Source organism: Bos mutus, chromosome 6 (assembly GCF_027580195.1).
Source record: "Bos mutus isolate GX-2022 chromosome 6, NWIPB_WYAK_1.1, whole genome shotgun sequence".
Taxonomy (NCBI): domain Eukaryota; kingdom Metazoa; phylum Chordata; class Mammalia; order Artiodactyla; family Bovidae; genus Bos; species Bos mutus.
In genome coordinates this window covers 81892070-81910680 of record NC_091622.1, presented here as the reverse complement: position 1 = coordinate 81910680, position 18611 = coordinate 81892070, and positions in this window count along the sequence as shown.

Here is an 18611-nt window from a genome sequence, read left to right as displayed (position 1 = left end):
TTATTTTTTAATGTTATCTGTCACTTGCAAAATAAGTCACTGTAACTAAAGAACTTAGTAAAAAAAAATCATATATTTTAGGTTCTGTTGTTTCCATTCTTGCTTGGCATAATCTCTTGATGTCTAGTTAATTATAATATTTAGAAGATTAGCTACTGTCTTTTAAAATTTCTTCATAAAACCTCTCAACAAACAAAAGTACAGGGCCAGAAGTCTTCACTGGTGAATTCTATTAAACATTTAAAAGATATTAAGAAAAGTCCTTCTCAAGTTCTTAAAAAAAAAAAAAAAAAAAACAAGGGAATACTTCCCAACTTATTTTATGAGGCCAATACACTGCTGTGATACCAAAACCAGACAATATAGCCACAAAGGAAAAAAAAAAATTACTGGCCAATATCCCCAATGAACATAGGTGCAAAAACCTCAGCAGAATATTAGCACACTAAATTCAATAGCACATTAAACTATTATATACTATGATCAAGTAAAATTTATTTCAGATATATAAGGGTAGTTCAAAATATGAACATCAATGTGGTAAGCCACATTAAAAATAAAGATAAAAACTATATGATCATTTTTATAGATACAGTAAAGCATTTGACAAAATTAAACATTCATTCATTATAAAATTCTCAAAAAATGGGTATAAAGCCACTATATTACAACATAATAAAAGCCAAATATGACAAGCTCACAGCAAACATTATTTTTAACAGTGAAAAGCTGAAAGCTTTTCTTCCAAGATCAGGAACAAGACAAGGATGCCCACTCACACCACTTTTATTCAACATAATATTGGAAGTCCTAGCCAAAGAAATTAGACAAGAAAAGGAATCACCCTTTATTTGTAGATGACATGATGTTGTGTATATTACATGATATTACATGGAGAAAACTCTGAAGCCTCCAACCAAAAAAAACATTAGAGCCAACTGACAAATTCAGTAAAATTTCATGACACAAAATCAATACAAAAAATCCTGTTGTATTTCTATAAAATGATAATAAATTACCAAAGAAAAAATAAGAAAATAGTTACACTTTTACTTGCATCAAAAACAATAATACACACAGGAATAAATTTAACCAAGAAGGCAAAAATTGGTATAACCTATACTATGAAAATCTGACATTTGTGAAGGAAGTTGAAGAAAAATAAATAAATAAATGGAAAGGTAATCTGTGTTCATGGAGTAAAAGAATATTTTTAAACTGACCATATTAAAAAACAGAGACATTACCTTGCCAAGAAAGGTCTATCTAGTCAAAGCTATGGTTTTTCCAGTTGTCATGGATGGATGTGAGAGCTGGACTATAAAGAAAGCTGAGTACTGAAGAATTGAAGCTTTTGAACTGTGGTGTTTGAGAAGACTCTTGAGAGTCCCTTGGACTGCAAGGAGATCCAACCAGTCCATCCTAAAGGAAATCAGTCCTGAATATTCATTGAAAGGACTGCTGCCAAAGCTGAAACTCTGATCCCTTTGGCCACCTGATGCAAAGAACTGACTTATTTGAAAAGGCCCTGATGTTGGAAAAGATGAAGGCAGGAGGAGAAGGGGGTGACAGAGGATGAGATGGTTGGATGGCATCACCAACTCAAGGAACATGAGATTGAGTAAACTCTGGGATGGCAATGGACAGGGAGGCCTGGTGTGCTGCAGTCCATGGGATCACCAAGAGGCGGACATGACTGAGTGACTTAACTAAACTGAACTGAATCAAAGAAATCTACAGATTTAATGCAATACCTATCAAAATACCAAAGGAATTTTTCACAGAACTAGAACAAATAATTTTAAAATTTGTAAGGAAACACAAAAAACCCTGAATAGTCAAAACAATCTTCAAAAAGAAAATCATATCTGGAGACTATGTGCTCTGGTTTTAAACTATATTACAAAGCTACAGTAATCAAAACAGTATGCTATTAGAAGTAGAACAGAGAGCTCAATGGAACAGAAATGAGAGCCCCAATATCAATCCACACACACATGGAAGTCAATTTACAACAAAATAGCCAAGAATATAGTGTGGGGAAAGGATAATCTCTTCAGTAAATAATGCTGGGAAAACTGGATAGTCACATTCAAAAGAATCAAACTGAATGATTATCTTACCGCACACAGATAAACAATTTCAAAATGGATTAAAGACTTGAATATAAGATCTGAGACTATAAAACTCCAAAAAAGAAAACATAGGCACTAAATTATTTTACTTTGATTTTGATGTGATGAGTTTTTTTAATTTGACACCAAAAGAAAGGCAGCAAAAGCAAAACATGAACAAGTAGGACTACATTGAGCTAAAAAGCTCCTTAACAGCAAGAAAGAAAAAATCAATAAAATGAAAAAGATAACCTACTAAATGAGAAAAAATTTGCAAATTATATATCTGATAAGGAGTTAAATTTAAAAATATACAAAAAACTCATACAACTCAATAGCAAAGAAACAGTCCCATCAAGAATGGGCAGAGAATCTGAATAGACATTTTTTTCAAAGACACAATGATGAAAATATCCTCAAACTCACTAATTATAAGGGAAATGCAAACAAAAACTACAATGTAGTATCAATTCCCATACTTTCATAATGGCTTTACAAAAAAGAAGAATTAACAAATATTGAAGAGAATGTAGATAAAAATAATGTTTTTTCACTGTTGGTGGGAATTTAAACTGGTGCAGCCATTATGGAAAACAGTATGGAAGTTTCCCCAAAAAATAAAAAGTGTATACTATATGATCCAGCAATTCAACTTCTAGATATTAATATGAAGAAAATGAAAATACTAGCTCAAAAAGGTACATACTCCCACATCTATTGCACGATTATTACTCACAACAGAAAAACATGAAAGTGACCTAAGTTTTCAATGTTGGATAAATGGATTAAAAAAAAAAGTCGTATGTATGGAACTATTAAAATGAAGAAAATATTGTGATTTGTGACAACACGATGACCTTTGAGGACATTATGCTGAGTGAAATAAATCAGACATAAAGCAATACTCTATAATTTCACATATGGAATAAAAAAACAAACAAGATCATAGAAACAGGGAAGAGATTGATGGTTACCAGAGGCAGGTTTTGGGAATGGGCAAAACTAGTGAAGGTGGTTGAAAGATGTGACTTTCTAGTTATAAAATTAATAGGAGTATGTAATGTATAGCATTATGACTACAGTTACTAATATTTTGTTGACTATTTGAAAGTTGCTGGTAGAATAAATTTTATAAGGTCCCATCACAAAGAAGAAACTTGTAACTCTTTGTGGTGACTGATGTTGACTAGATGTATAGTTGGGAGCATTTTGCAATATATGAAACTATAGACTCATATGTAGTATACCTGAAAGTAATATATGTGTCAATATATTTCAGTTTTTTAAAAAGTTCCTGAATCTTTTTCTCCAGTGATGTTATGTTGACTACCCAAGAAAGCAAACACTATCATAAAAAAAAAAAAAAATCAAACATCCATCTCTGTCTAACCCCCACATTGTGTGCCCTATTTTAAGAAAACTAGATTACCTAAATTCTCTTCCTCTACCTCAATAAATATCTGTCCCTTATAATCACCTATTCACTTTCCTTATACCAGTCTTTAAATGGCAAGATATTGTAGTTTTTACTGTGAGGAAAAAAAAAAAAAAACAGATACATTTTCTTATGACATCCATTCCAAGTATCCTCCATATTCTAAAACTGAGGTTTCTAGTGTTTGGGGATTGCAGATACATTTTATGATATGATGTTAAAACTTAGAGTTAAGATGTCCAAAAATGGTACTAACTTATAAATGCTTTTATTTTGAATTATATTCCTTTTGAAAGAGATGGTTGTTGAGTATAATGAGTCCCACAAAGAGTGAAAATAATCCTTTCAGAAACTGAGACTGTGAAATATAATTGCAAAAAAGAACAGGACATAGGGATCTATCCAGAGTAGTGTCCTGAATGAGAAAAAGGATATACATGAATGTCTGAAAGGTGGAACAATGAGATGTATAACTTTTGGGGTCTATTCCAACTGGATTGAATAAATCCAAAATAAATTCAAATTAAGTTGTCCTTTCATGAGAACAGTGTTGTACAGCCCCTTGCTTCTTGGACTACCCTATTGAGGGTATGATTAATATGGAATAACCCACAAGCTACAGAAGTAAAGTAGACTTATCAAATATATCAAAAGTAAATGAATGATACATAGATTTTTTTTAAAATGCTATTTAACTGTATTAGTCTATTTAAGAAAGAATCTCAAGGAATTAAAACACTTTATTTCTACCCATAATAACTCTATCAAAACATATCAGAATGTCAGAATGTTTTGAACTTACTGTCATTTCTCCTTTACTTTTCATGTTTTTTGTTTCTGGTTTTTAAAATTCTCCCAGACCGTCATTGCAAGTATATTCATACATCTTTTTTTTTTTTCCCCTTCCACACAGTCTCAGTTTTCTGCAATTAAAAACTAAGAGCCAAAACACTGTATTCTCTTATGCCCAGTCATAGTGTATTGGTCAGAGTTCTACAAAGAAATGAAACCAATAGAGGATATATAAAGACTTATTACAAATTAAAATATAAGGTACTGACTAACATGATTATGGAAGCTGAGATGTGCCACAGTTTGTCTCCTGCAAGCTTGGATCTCAGAAAATCCACTGGTATAGTTTGAAGATCTGAGATTCAGGGAGCTGATGATACAGATTCCAGTCGAGGTTTAAAGCCTGAGGACAAGGAGAACCAAAGGCAGTAGATTAATATCATAGTTCAAATAGATAGAGAATGAATTTGACTTTCCTTGGCTCTTTTTTTTCTGTTCAGGCTCTCAACACAAACAGCACCTAGGGAAATGAATGTTTCAATCCCAAAGCAAGGGTGGAGAGGATAGGACCTGTGATACAGCCCAATCTACCCTTATACCACTGGATCTAAATAGTTTTTTTTTTTTTTAATTGTTTTGAAACATTAGTGCTGGATGGAGCTAATCCAAGATTCTAATGAGTCTCTTCATGAGAAGAACTTAGAAAATATGTGAGTGAACTGTACGCCATTGTAGCTGGTCTTAAGGTCACAATTGATCCATGCTATTGTCCTTCTCTAATACTCATTATAGATTTCCTTCATTCTCAGCTAACTTCTCTACTGGTCCGGGTACCCTTTCTGTTGGTGTTACACAGATTCTTATTTCTAAGAAGTTTGAGTCCTTAAGTCACTATACTATTTCCTTTTTTCATGCAAATTGGGGAAGACAATACTAGAAGATGCTCAAGTAAATCGTTTAGGTATCAAAGGAGATCTTCTCTGTGCTAAAGTCTAAAAACAACTCTATTTAAACTTGATAATCTGTTACCCGGCCAGAAGGGTGACATCCCCTCTTTGCCCACTCTTCTCTTATCACAGTAAGCCCATTATATCTGAGGAATATCTAAACTTGAAATTTAACAGCATTCTTACTGTATGCCCTTAAGGAAAAATTTCCTACTCTGGGCACCAGAGGAGCAAGCACAGAAAGCATAATTTCTCAAAGTGAGTCACTGAGAATAATTGTAAGTAGGACCTTTCCTATTTCTATACCTTTGTTCTCAGACCCAATATGCATAATGGTAATTAATTTGAGGGTTTGTACTGGAAGAAACACAAGCTGGAAGCAAGATTGCTGGGAGAAATATCAATCACCTCAGATATGCAGATGACACCACCCTTATGGCAGAAAGTGAAGAGGAACTCCAAAGCCTCTTGATGAAAGTGAAAGTGGAGAGTGAAAAAGTTGGCTTAAAGCTCAACATTCAGAAAACGAAGATCAAGGCATCCGGTCCAATCACTTCATGGGAAATAGATGGGGAAACAGTGGAAACAGTGTCAGACTTTGTTTTTTGGGGCTCCAAAATCACTGCAGATGGTGATTGCAGCCATGAAATTAAAAGACGCTTACTCCTAGGAAGGAAAGTTATGTCCAACCTAGATAGCATATTCAAAAGTAGAGACATTAGTTTGCCAACAAAGGTCCGTCTAGTCAAGGCTGTGGTTTTTCCTGTGGTCATGTATGGATGTGAGAGTTGGACTGTGAAGAAGGCTGAGCACCAAAGAATTGATGCTTTTGAACTGTGGTGTTGGAGAAGACTCTTGAGAGTCCCTTGGACTGCAAGGAGATCCAACCAGTCCATTCTGAAGGAGATCAGCTCTAGGATTTCTTTGGAGGGAATGATGCTGAAGCTGAAACTCCAATACTTTGGCCACCTCATGCGAAGAGCTGACTCATTGGAAAAGACTCTGATTCTGGGAGGGATTGGGGGCAGGAGGAGAAGGGGACGACAGAGGATGAGATGGCTGGATGGCATCACTGACTCGATGGATGTGAGTCTGGGTGAACTCCGGGTGTTGGTGATGGACAGGGAGGCCTGGTGTGCTGTGGTTCATGGGGTCACAAAGAGTCGGACATGACTGAGCGACTGAGCTGAACTGAACTATATCTTTAAGGGCAGCATATATTCATGTAGGTGAATATCTCCAGGCAGTTCCCTCAACAATTCTCTTTTTTTTTTTTTTTTTCAATCAGGTTGGTAATTTTCTGGGTAATTTTCAGTATAATGTGTAAATAGAAATGGGTGATCCAAAATGGCTAATTACCACATATTTTCTTAATAAATGAAACTTTGAGTCTGATGGGCTTCCCTGGTGGCTCAGACAGTAAAGAATCTGCCTGTAATGTGGGAGACCTAGGATCATCCCTGAGTTGGGAAGATCCCCTGGAAGAGGGTATGGCAACCCACTCCAGTATTCTGGCCTGGAGAATCCCCATGGACAGAGGAGCCTGGCAGGCTACAGTCCATGGGGTCGCAAAGAGCTGGACATGACTGAGCGACTTCCACTTCAATTTGATACAATGTTGCTTGAGAAAAACATACATTAATCCCTTAGATAGTATTATTCATGGAAACCCTATGGGCAGGATATGCAAATCCATGCTTGGAATATGTATTGATTTTTAGTTAAGATTAATTGTTACACCATTCAGGATGCTGCTGCTGCTGCTGCTAAGTTGCTTCAGTCGTGTCTGACTGTGCGACCCCAAAGACAGCAGCCCACCAGGCTCCCCCATCCTTGGGATTCTCCAGGCAAGAATACTGGAGTGGGTTGCCATTTCCTTTTCCAATACATGAAAGTGAAAAGTGAAAGTGAAGTCACTCAGTTGTGTCTGGCTCCTAGCGACCCCATGGACTGCAGCCCACCAGGCTCCTCCATCCATGGGATTTTCCAGGAAGAGTACTGAAGTTGGTTGCCGTTGCCAGAGAGGCCTAATTTAACATTATGACAGAATGTGGTCCACTGGAGAAGGGAATGGCAAACCGCTTCAGTATTCTTGCCTTGAGAACCCCATGAACAGTATGAAAAGGCAAAATGATAGGATACTGAAAGAGGAACTCCTCAGGTCAATAGGTACCCACTATGCTACTGGAGATCAGTGGAGAAATAACTCCAGAAAGAATGAAGGGATGGAGCCAAAGCAAAAACAATATCCAGCTGTGGATGTGACTGGTGATAGAAGCAAGGTCCGATGCTGTAAAGAGCAATATTGCATAGGAACCTGGAATGTCAGGTCCATGAATCAAGGCAAATTGGAAGTGGTCAAACAGGAGATGGCAAGAGTGAATGTCGACATTCTAGGAATCAGCGAACTAAAATGGACTGGAATGGGTGAATTTAACTCAGGTGATCATTATATCTACTGCTGCGGGCAGGAATCCCTCAGAATAATTGGAGTAGCCATCATGGTCATCAAAAGATTCCAAAATACAGTACTTGGATGCAATCTCAAAAAAGACAGAATGATCTCTGTTCATTTCCAAGGCAAACCATTCAATATCACAGTAATCCAAGTCTATGCCCCAACCAGTAACACTGAAGAAGCTGAAGTTGAATGGTTCTATGAAGACCTACAAGACCTTTTAGAACTAATACCCCAAAAGGATGTCCTTTTCATTATAGGGGACTGGAATGCAAAAGTAGGAAGTCAAGAAACACCTGGAGTAACAGGCAAATTTGGCCTTGGAATACAAAATGAAGCAGGGCAAAGACTACTAGAGTTTTGCCAAGAAAATGCACTGGTCATAACAAACACCCTCTTCCAACAACACAAGAAAAGACTCTACACATGGACATCACAAATGGTCGTCACTGAAATCAGATTGATTATCTTCTTTGCAGCCAAAGATGGAGAAGCTCTATACAGCCAACAAAAACAAGATCAGGAGCTGACTGTGGCTCCGATCATGAACTCATTACCAAATCCAGACTTAAATTGAAGAAAGTGGGGAAAACCACTATACCATTCAGGTATGACCTAAATCAAATCCCTTATGATTATACAGTGGAAATGAGAAATAGATTTAAGGGACTAGATCTGATAGATAGAGTGCCTGATGAAGTATGGACTGAGTTTCTTGACATTGTACAGGAGACAGGGATCAAGACCATTCCCATAGAAAAGAAATGCAAAAAAGCAAAACGGCTGTCTGGGGAGGCCTTACAAATATCTGTGAAAAGAAAAGAAGTGAAAAGCAAAGGAGAAAAGGAAAGATATAAACATCTGAATGCAGAGTTCTAAAGAATAGCAAGAAGAGACAAGAAAGCCTTCCTCAGTGATCAATGCAAAGAAATAGAGGAAAACAACAGAATGGGAAAGACTAGAGATCTCTTCAAGAAAATTAGAGATACCAAGGGAACATATCATGCAAAGATGGGCTCAATAAAGGACAGAAATGGTATGAACTGAACTGAACTGAATTGAATACATTTATTATACACTATATAATTGCTATATAATATATATGTATTTTATAATATCTAATACACTTATTTCAGACAAAGATGGGATCAATAAAGGACAGAAATTGGAGGGACCTAACAGAAGCAGAAGATATTAAGAAGAGGGGGCTTTTGTACAGAAGAACTGCACAAAAAAGATCTTCATGACCCAGATAATCATGATGGTGTGATCACTTATCTAGAGCCAGACATCCTGGAATATGAAGTTAAGTGGGCCTTAGAAAGCATCACTATGAACAAAGCTAGTGGAGGTGATGGAATTCCACTTGAGCTATTTCAAACCTGAAATATGATGCTGTGAAAGTGCTGCACTCAATATGCCAGCAAATTTGGAAAACTCAGCACTGCCATAGGACTGGAAAAGGTCAGTTTTCATTCCAATCCCAAAGAAAGGCAATGCCAAAGAATGCTCAAACTACCATGCAATTGCACAATTGCATTCATCTCACATGCTAATAAAGTAATGCTCAAAATTCTCCAAGCCAGGCTTCAGCAATACATGAACTGTGACCTTCCAGATGTTCCAGCTGGTTTTAGAAAAGGCAGAGGAACCAGAGATCAAATTGCCAACATCTGCTGGATCATGGAAAAAGCAAGAGAGTTCCAGAAAAGCATCTATGTCTGCTTTAATGACTATGCCACTGCCTTTGACTGTGTGGATCAAATAAACTGGAAAATTCTGAAAGAGATGGGAATACAAACCACCTGACCTGCCTCTTGAGAAACCTATATGCAGGTCAGGAAGGAACAGTTAGAACTGGACATGGAAAAACAGACTGGTTCCAAATAGGAAAAGGAGTACGTCAAGGCTGTATATTGTCACCCTGCTTATTTAACTTCTATGCAGAGTACATCATGAGAAATGCTGGGCTGGAACAAGCACAAGCTGGAATCAAGATTTCCAGGAGAAATATCAGTAACCTCAGATATGCAGATGACACCAGCCTTATGGCAGAAAGTGAAGAGGAACTAAAAAGCCTCTTGATGAAAGTGAAAGAGGAGAGTGAAAAAGTTGGCTTAAAGCTCAACATTCAGAAAACGAAGATCAAGGCATCCGGTCCAATCACTTCATGGGAAATAGATGGGGAAACAGTGTCAGACTTTATTTTTTGGGGCTCCAAAATCACTGCAGATGGTGACTGCGGCCATGAAATTAAAAGACGCTTACTCCTTGGAAGGAAAGTTATGTCCAACCTAGATAGCATATTCAAAAGCAGAGACATTACTTTGCCAACAAAGGTCCGTCTAGTCAAGGCTGTGGTTTTTCCTGTGGTCATGTATGGATGTGAGAGTTGGACTGTGAAGAATGCTAGCGCCGAAGAATTGATGCTTTTGAACTGTGGTGTTGGAGAAGACTCTTGAGAGTCCCTTGGACTGCAAGGAGATCCAACCAGTCCATTCTGAAGGAGATCAGCCCTGGGATTTCTTTGGAAGGAATGATGCTAAAGCTGAAACTCCAGTACTTTGGCCACCTCATGCGAAGAGTTGACTGATTGGAAAAGACTCTGATGCTGGGAGGGATTGGGGGCAGGAGGAGAAGGGGACGACAGAGGATGAGATGGCTGGATGGCATCACTGACTCGATGGATGTGAGTCTGGGTGAACTCCGGGTGTTGGTGATGGACAGGGAGGCCTGGCGTGCTGTGATTCATGGGGTCACAATGAGTCGGACATGACTGAGCGACTGAACTGACTTTAACATGAATTAAATATCTATCAACTATGGAAATGCAAGCCTATGCACCTTTTGCCAGACCTGACCTACAAAAGATGCTTAAAATAGTTTCTTAGTGATACTGGTGCCCCTCTGATTAAGAGATTCCTCATGAGTTTGCTAAGTGGAGTGTTTGTGAAGTCCTGTTACAGATTATATTCATCGATTTTTTCCAACATTACATAATATAACCAGTTGATCATTTCTAAAAGTATTGATTAGGTTTTTACAATATCTGCCAATGTAGCACTGACATTTATAACTTAATTATATCTTATTTATCATGAACCATCTCTTTCTTCAAGTTTCCAAGATCCATATTAGAACCATCATCCAGATGCCTTAATAACAAGATATTCCCATGTTGATACATTCTCCCTTTTCTTCATGTGTACATCGATAGTGTGACATAGATGAAATACCGTTCCCACTAAAAATAATCTAATTTAAAGCCAGTGAATATTAACTAAATCTTACAGTTTCTTTCTAGTAAACACAAGATATTTCTGGCTCAAATATATTGTGACTTTAACCTTAATTACTGTTCTGGTGGTCATGAGGGGTAAAAAGAGAGACCTTAAAGGTTGAGGTGTCTTGTTTTGCAAGGCAGAGTCATCACAATATTTTCAATTAAGTGAGAAGCATTAGTTTTTTATAGGAATGTGGGGAAAATTTCTGCAGACTCAAAGTTGGAATCATGGAGATTAAAAATTATTGTGTAACTTGGTTCAGATATTTCTCTACTATATTTTAAGAGCTCACTTCGTCCCAGTCTAAACCTTGACTTTGCTGGTAAGACTTTCCAGGAACTAGAATTGAAACTTCTCCAAAGCAGCCAAGAACACTAAGAAATGACTAATATGGAAGGTCACACGTGAGAAAATTCTCAAGCAGTGTTCTGCTCTCAAGATCATCTCAGTGCCTATGATGGAACAAAGAATGTGAGGACTGGACAGTAAAAAAAAAATGGTCTTGGTAAATCCCACAGGAGCTCTGGATCTGAGATGATTCTGTAAAGTTGCCTGCATTAAATCAGAAGGGGCAGGCATGAATACCCTAATTAACCAGCTATTCCATATAGAGCCTTTCTGGCCAGGGAGATCTGAGGGAGATGACTTTTTCATTCAATAGCAGTTCCTCCAGAATGTCTCATCTGAGAACACCCAGCTTCCAATACCACCAGCAACTCAGAAAATCAGTGCTCCCATCCTAAGGGATGTGGGATCAAGGATCTAGCAACATACTATATTATTTACAATGTTTTTTTTTTTTTTTTAGTCTTCATAATTTGTTTTGTGGTATAAGTTCTATGATTAAGTTTTATCATAAAATGCAATAAGCTATACAATGCTAGAAAAGTTATACATCTTCAAGAAAACCACTATTACAAAACTCACACTATTGCAAAATTGTTTCTTTCTTTCCTGACAAATAGGTACATGAAGTTAAAAACTAAATAGAATAAAATTAACATAAGCCATCTCATGGAAAAGAAGAAGGAAATGACAACCCACTCCAGTATTCTTGCCTGGAGAATCCCATGGTCAGAGTAGTCTGGTGGACTACAGTCCACGGGGTCCTAAATAGTCAGACATGACTGAGTGATTAACACACACCAAACATCTCATGGATAAAGAGAAGAAAAGTAACTTGAAGGTAGCCAATATTTCTTTTAAACAATATTATGTATTACAGTTTAATCTTGAACAACATGGGTTTCTACTGTGCATGTCCACAGTAGATATTTTTAGATATATGCAGGTATTTTTCAATAGTAAATAACATAGTACTACATGATCTGTGATTCGTTGAGTTCATGACATATAGGAAACTTGGACATGGTGGGCAAAAGTATAAATTATAGTTGGATTAATCCCCATGTTCTAGGATCAACTGTATATTTGTATAGGTACAAACAATATAAATGTATATAATTGTATATAATATATAATATACTTAACATCTATATTATGGAACAGTGTATTATTATTCAATATTGTATTAGTATTGAATACTGCTTGTATTATTGTTGTATATATTATTCAATATTGTTTATTATTTTATATATAATACCATATAATATGCATTATTTTAACAAATTTTACAGTAAACAATATTCATCCTGTGATTGTTGTTTCATGATGTGTTTTTTAAGGCATGAATGAAATGTCACCTGACATAGAATAGTTTCAGTTATTCTCGAGACACATACATTTATTTTCATTTGAAACATTTTCTCTTGATCTTGTTAGCATACTCTAGCTACATCATTTTGATTGTTGGCAGAAAAACAAACTTGTAGATAAAGCCATCTGCTGATTATTTTCCTCAGGACCTTCTCATTCCTGATATAAAACAACATTTAGAAAATCAAACCACAGGGACTTATTTTATTTCAGTTGACATATGCACCATAACTTTTCTTTCACTGTCATAGAACTAATTCTAGATACAACCAAACACAGACACTTAGAAGTAAGAGTCCAAACTTCTCAGATTTTGAAGGTGCATGGTAAAGTACAATTTCAGCCAGAAACTTTCCCTATAGTAATATCTATCATATGATATTATGATCACTCCTTCTTGTCAAGTAATAGTTTATTCTAGATCCTGAAGAGTTGTCTTATTTGACCATTGGCAAACATATCCCATTTTTTCTGAGCTCAGCTCATTGCTAAGTTTTGTCCGATTCTTTGTGATCCCATGGACTGCAGCACACCAAGCTTCCTTGTCCATCAACAATTCCCGGAGCTTGCTTAAACTCATGTCCATCAAGTTGGTGATGTCATACAACCATATCATCCTCTCTGTCATCGCCTTCTCCTCCTGCCTTCAATATTTCTCAGCATCAGGGCCTTTTTCTATGAGTCAGTTCTTCTCATGGGGTGGCCAAAATATTGGAGTTTCAGCTTCAGCATCAGTCCTTCCAATGTGTATTCAGGACTGATTTCCTCGAGAATTGACTGATGTGATCTCTTTGCAGTCCAAGAGACTCCTAAGAGTCTTTTCCTATTCCACAGTTCAAAAGCATCAAGTCTTCTGTGCTCAGCTTTGTTTACAGTCCAACTCTCACATCCATACATGACTACTGGAAAAACCATAGCTTTGACTAGATGGACCTTTGTCAGCAAAGTAATGTCTCTGCTTTTTAATATATGTCCAGGTTGGTCATAGCTTTTCTTCTAAGAAGCAAGTGTCTTTTAATTCCATGGCTGTAGTCAATAATCTGCAGTGATTTTGGAGCCCAAAAAGATAAAGTCTGTGACTATTTCCATTGTTTCCCCATCTATTTGCAATGAAGTGATGGGATTGGATGTCATGATCTTAGTTTTCTGTGCTACCAAATTATAAAAAGTTAAATGACTTTGTCTCTTTATATGCAATAATGTGTGAGACCAATTCGAATTGTACCATTGAGTAGAAAGAGAGAGCAAATAAATATATATATATATATATATCTTATATATATCTCTCATATATATTATGTATCACATATATGTGGCAAAATGTTAGAAATTCTATTATTTTATTACAATACATGAAAAATAATATTGTCAAATCTTATAAAGAGTAGCATAATTGATAATAAAATATGTCTGAGAGGAGCTAAGATGGAGGAGGAATAGGACAGGGAGAACACTTTCTCCCCCACAAATTCATCAAAAGAACATTTAAACGCCGAGTAAATTCCACAAAACAACTTCTGAATGCTGGCAGAGGACATCAGGCACCCAGAAAAGCAACCCATTGTCTTTGAAAGGAGGTAGGAAAAAATATAAAAGACAAAAAAAGAGACAGAAGAGGGAGGGACGGAGCTCCGTCCCAGGAAGGGAATCTTAAAAAGAGAGAAATTTCCAAACACCAGGAAACATTCTCACTGCCGAGTCTGTGCCGAGCCTTGGAAGCACAGAGGGCAACATAACAGGGAGGAAAAATAAATAAACAACTAAAACCCACAAATTACGAGCCCTACGGTAACTCCCCCAGCGGAGAAGAAGCGCAGATGCCTGCATCCGCCATTAGCAAGGGGGTGCTGGGCAGGGAGGCGCGGCGCAGGCTGCATTGCTTAGGGTAAGGATCTGGCCTGAAAACCCGAGTGCTACCTGAGCAAAATAAAATGGGCTAGCAAACCAGACTGTGGGATATCTACCAAGTGAAAAGCCAGCCCTAACCTAAGACACAGCCAGGCCCACGCACAGAACAAAGGACTGTACAGAGATAGCCGGCTGCAGACGGTCCCCCTCCGGTGACAGGCAGCCAGAGCCGGAAGGGGGCAATCGCAGCCCCAGAGAGACATTATCTACAAAACTGTAAGCAGGCTTCTTTGCTAACTAAAATTTCTTGGGGTTCTGGACAGTCAACATCCACCTGAGAAGGTGCGCCGGTTGTACACCCAGATAACCAAGCGGCGGGGAGGCGATAAGTTGCAGCAACCACGCTCGCCAAACACCTCATCATTGAAAGACAAGTATATGTCTTGTCTTTCTTGTTTGAGCTGCTCGGACCTGGGAAAGGCACAAAACGCAGGCCCAACTGAGTCTGTGCCTCTGAGGACTATGCAAGTGCCTGAACCTGAGCAGCTTAGACCTGGGAGGTGCAAGCAGCCCAGGTCAGCAGCGGATGGTTCCCAGTGGAGCAATCTAGAGCCTGAGCAGTGTGGGCAGGGAGGCTACACGCGCAGTGAGCAGAGGGAGGCCCAGTTTGGCTGAGGCACTGCAAGCACATGCCAGTCTTATTTGCTGAGTTTGGGGTGTCCTTTCTGTATTCTGGCAGTTTGTGGAGTTCTCTTTATTGTGGAGTTTCCCTCCCTCCCCACAGCACTACTCAACAAGTGAGCCTTAAAAAAAAAAAAAAAAAAAAAAGGTGTCCACCACCGCCCCCTTTGTATCAGGGCGGAAATCAGACACTGAAGAGACCAGCAAACAGAAGAAGCTATAATAGAGAGAACTGCCTTGGAAGCAATAGGCAATAGATTAAAATCCCGTGGTTAGTACCGACTACATAGGAAGGGGCCTATAGATCTTGAGAAATATAAGCCAGAACAAGGAACTAGCCGAAAATGAACTGAACCCACAATATCCACAACATCAGAGAAAGTCCTACATATATATTTTTACTATTTTTATGATCATTCTTTCTTTCTTTTTTTAAAATTTTTAAAAAATTTTAAGTCCTCTATTACTCCTTTAATTTTCACTTTTATAACCTACTATTACTTTGCAAAAAAAAAGACCCTTTTTTAAAAAAGCAAACTTCATATATATATATATTTTTTATAACTTTTGTGACCTTGTTTTTTGGTTTTGTTTTTTTTCTTCTTTTCTTTAACATTGTATTTTTGAAATTCCAAATTCTGCTCTAGATTTTTAATTTTAGCTTTTTGGTATTTGTTATCAATTTTGTACCTATTTTTTTTTTTATAAATTTTGTGACTTTTTTTCTCTTTTTCTTTCTTCATCTTTTTTTCTTTAACATTGTATTCCTGAAATTCCAAACTCTACTCTAGATTTTTAATTTATGCTTTTTGGTATTTGTTATCAATTTTGTACCTATATCTTCTTTATAATTTTTGTGACTTTGTTTTTTATTTCTTTTTCTCTCTTTCTTTTCCTTCTTCTTTTCTTTAACATTGTATTTTTGAAATTCCAAAATCTACTCTAGATTTTCAATTTTTGCTTTTAGGTATTTGTTACCAATTTTGTACCTTTAAGAACCCAATCTTCAGTACCCATTTTTTACCAGGGAGCAAGATTACTGGCTTGACTGCTCTCTCCCTCTTTGGACTCTCCTTTTTTTCCACCAGATCGCCTGTGTCTCCTCCCTAACCCTTCTCTACTCTACCCAACTCTGTGAATTTCTGTGTGTTTCAGACGGTGGAGAACACTTAGGGAACTGATTACTGGCTGGATCTGTCTCTCTCCTTTTCATTCCCTCCTTTTATCCTCCTGGCCACCTCTGTCTCCTTCCTTCCTCTTCTCTTCTCTATATAACTCCGTGAACATCTCTGAGCAGTCCAGTTGTGTAGTTCACATAAGGAAGTGATTACTGGTTAGCCCGCTCTCTCCTTTATTGATTCCACCTCATCTTATTCGGGTCACCTCTAACTCCCTCCTTCCTCTTCTCTTCTCCATGTAACGCTGTTAACCTCTCTGGGTGACCCTCACGGTGGAGAAACCTTTCATCTTTAACCTAAATTTTTTATCAATGGCTGTATAGAAGGAGAAGTTTTGAGACTACTGTAAAAATAAGACTGATAACTGGAAGCAGGAGGCTTAAGTCAAAACCCTAACTGCAGGGAACATTAATTGACAGGAGCTCATCAAATGCCTCCATACCTACACTGAAACCAAGCACCACACAAGGGCCAACAAGTTCCAGGGCAAGACATACCAAGCAAATTCTCCAGCAACACAGAAATACAGCCCTGAGCTCCAATAGACAGGCTGCCCAAAGTCACCCAAAAACCATAGACATCTCATAACTCATTACTGGACACTTCATTGCACTCCAGAGAGAAGAAATCCAGCTCCACCCACCACAACACCGACACAAGCTTCCCTAACCAAGAAACCTTGACAAGCCACCTGTACAAAACCACACACAGTGAGGAAACTCCACAATAAAGAGAACTCCACAAACTGCCAGAATACAGAAAGGACAGCCCAAACTCAGCAATATAAACAAGATGAAGAGACAGAGAAATACCCAGCAGGTTAAAGGAACAGGATAAATGCCCACCAAACCAAAGAGGAAGAGATAGGGAATCTACCTGATAAAGAATTCTGAATAATGATAGTGAAAATGATCCACAATCTTGAAAACAAAATGGAATCACAGATAAATAGCCTGGAGCCAAGGATTGAGAAGATGCAAGAAAGGTTTAACAAGGACCTAGAAGAAATAAAAAAGAGTCAATATATAATGAATAATGCAATAAACACTCTGGAGGCAACAAATAGTAGAATAACAGAGGCAGAAGATAGGATTAGTGAATTAGAAGATAGAATGGCAGAAATAAATGAATCAGAGAGGAAAAAAGAAAAATGAATTAAAAGAAATGAGGACAATCTCAGAGACCTCCAGGACAATATTAAATGTTACAACATTCGAATCATAGGGGTCCCAGAAAAAGAAGACAAAAAGAAAGATCATGAGAAAATACTTGAGGAGATAATAGTTGAAAACTTCCCTAAAATGGGGAAGGAAATAATCACTCAAGTCCAAGAAACCCAGAGAGTCCCAAACAGGATGAACCCAAGGCAAAACACCCCAAGACACATATTAATCAAATTAACCAAGATCAAACACAAAGAATAAATATTAAAAGCAGCAAGGGAAAAACAACAAATAACACACAAGGGAATTCCCATAAGGATAACAGCTGATCTTTCAATAGCAACTCTCCAAGCCAGGAGGGAATGGCAAGACATACTTAAAGTGATGAAAGAAAATAACCGACAGCCCAGATTATTGTACCCAGCAAAGATCTCATTCAAATATGAAGGAGAAATCAAAAGCTTTTCAGACAAGCAAAAGCTGAGAGAATTCAGCACCATCAAACCAGCTCTCCAACAAATACTAAAGGATATTCTCTAGACAGGAAACACAAAAACGCTGTATAAAATCGAACCCCAAACAATAAAGTAAATGGCAGCGGGATCATACTTATCAGTAATTACCTTAAACGTAAATGGGTTGAATGCCCCAACCAAAAGACAAAGACTGGCTGAATGGATACAAAAACAAGACCCCTACATATGTTGTCTACAAAAGACCCACCTCAAAACAGGGGACACATACAGACTGAAATTGAAGGGCTGGAAAAAGATTTTTCATGCAAATAGGGACCAAAAGAAAGCAGGAGTAGGAATACTCATATCAGATAAAATAGACTTTAAAACAAAGGCTGTGAAAAGAGACAAAGAAGGTCACTACATAATGATCAAAGGATCAATCCAAGAAGAAGATATAACAATTATAAATATATATGCACCCAACATAGGAGCACCACAATATGTAAGACAAATACTAACAAGTATGAAATGAGAAAT